This window comes from Rattus norvegicus, chromosome 4 (assembly GCF_021556685.1).
Source record: "Rattus norvegicus strain SHRSP/BbbUtx chromosome 4, alternate assembly SHRSP_T2T, whole genome shotgun sequence".
Classification (NCBI taxonomy): domain Eukaryota; kingdom Metazoa; phylum Chordata; class Mammalia; order Rodentia; family Muridae; genus Rattus; species Rattus norvegicus.
In genome coordinates this window covers 78,876,767-78,878,908 of record NC_141537.1, presented here as the reverse complement: position 1 = coordinate 78,878,908, position 2,142 = coordinate 78,876,767, and positions in this window count along the sequence as shown.

Below are 2,142 nucleotides of genomic sequence, written 5' to 3'. Positions count from 1 at the left end.
CTGAAGGAGGAGCATATTGCAGAGCCTGTCTTCAGAGATCCATTGCTGACCGTTGTATGTGGGTATTATGGGATGCTATAGAAGTTCAAGGACCAGAGGTTGGAGGCCATAGAGTCCCAGATGTGGCCAACTCGTGGACTTTTGCAGAATTGGGCTTACAGAAGAAATTCCTTGTCAGTCAGCCTACCAAATTCTTGGAAGAAACATCAGTGGGCAGGTCAGTGCTGAGTACTGACCCCTGAGATACTCTGGTTTGGGTCATTTTAATGTATTCGTATAAACTTCCCAAGATGACTTTTGCTCATCTCTGATGATACATGGCCTCTGAAGTTTCTCTTCACCCAGCAGCCCAGGCCAGGTCCAGGAAGAGGGTAGTAACAAAGCCAGAGATGAACAGGGAGGCTAAGTCAGTTCCTCATCTCCAATGTTGTCATTCTCCAAGAGCCCAGCAGGATCCCAGGATGGTTCTTTCTGTACAGGTTAAATACTGCTCTGCTCAGACTCACATTACTTGGTCACCACTGGGAGGAATCTGCAGGCGGAGAAGAATCCAGGGTGCCTGAGCACTCTCAGGAGCCACCCTCGGGACCAAGGATGGGGAAGTTGCTGCTGCCATGAATAAACTGTGACTATCTCCTAGCAGGGTGCTGGACTGCTCATCACCATCCAAGGGTCTGGAGCCCCTTGAGTTCATCCTTCTTCCTGTATGCATGTCAACACAGAGATACATGGTCTCAAAAGTGACACATGGGCAGACATAGGAAATCACAGAGAAGAGTGTCTAGCATTTCCTCCTTGGGTTCTTGGGTGCTACCCACCTGCTGAGATTGCAGACTACTCCTGCTATGGTACAGGAGGACCTGCTTATTTCTGGAGTGGATTTGTAGGTGGCAGATATGGCTGTGTCTTCAGATGTACTTTTAGGGCTTCTAAAGGGCAGGTAGTAGGGCATAGTCTGTCCAAAGCAGAAGATAGCCCGATGAGCCCAACAATACTTCTTTCTATGTGGGTTTAAGCTGGACCCATAACACCTTCTGCTTTTGGTGTTGGTGAGTTTTTCCTACTTACTCTGCAGTTTTGTGAAGCTGTCCCCAGTGCCTATAGAAATCAAGGTGGGGAGAGGATGAGAATCAAGCTTTGGAACAGACTTCTTCCCTTTGGCATGAAATTAAACAGCATAGACCACATCTACAGCCAGTTCATGAGGAAGCATTGCTGGGTCCATGCACTCGTTTAGCAGGGTGGCCATGGAGACTAAGTAAACAAAAACCAGTAGAGCTAGAGGGCAACCAATTGCAGTCATGGGGGTTGGGGACCTCAGTTTCAGTGTGATCCAGGCTGTTTGCTATGGTTTTAACCTAGAAGAAAGGGTAGCTGGTGTTTTTGAAGGTTTGAGGTCTGTCATCTGGGCCATAGTGATCTTAATGGCTATACAACACCTACCTGGTCCTCGGGGCTTTGCTCTGTTATGAGATTTGATGTCCTTCCTTGTACTTTGGGGTAAGGCTGTCCCACAGTGTGTTTTCCTAGATACTGACTTGACTTTCATGATGATAAATCCCTTACTCGTGACATTGTTCTACAAAGGAACAGTCTTGTACCTGTTGCTGATGCCAAAACTTTTGTCTAACATCAGAGTCCTACTCAAGGTCCCTCTGGGTCTCTGTACTCTTCACTCTGCAGAAATGGGTGGAGTCTAGAGGTGTGGGCTATGGCTTGGGTCTGTGAGTAGGTGCAAGGACCTGAGAGGACCTTGATGCTATAGGTAATAATTGTCTTGGGCTCCCCAGATTGGAAGTTCTTAAAAGAAACCTGGAGACAGATACACAGTAAACAGCTCAGGGGTCTGTCACTGGGCCTGTGCCAGGATGTGACTAGCAGTGGGAGCAGAGGAGGGTCTAGGCAAAGGGAAGCAGAGGCACCCTCACCAGGGACACGAGGGTGGGATTGGGCTACAGAACCTGAGTATTATAGACACTTTGGCTTATGAGTGCTTTCTTGTGTCACATATCCCACTCACAAGTGTCAAAATACAACCCACTTGCTAGCAAGAGGCCCAGCTTTCATTGTAGATCCTTTTGACCAGTTAAAACATCTCATTCTCAGCTCTCTTTACCAAATTCAGGACCAAATCTGTGCCTC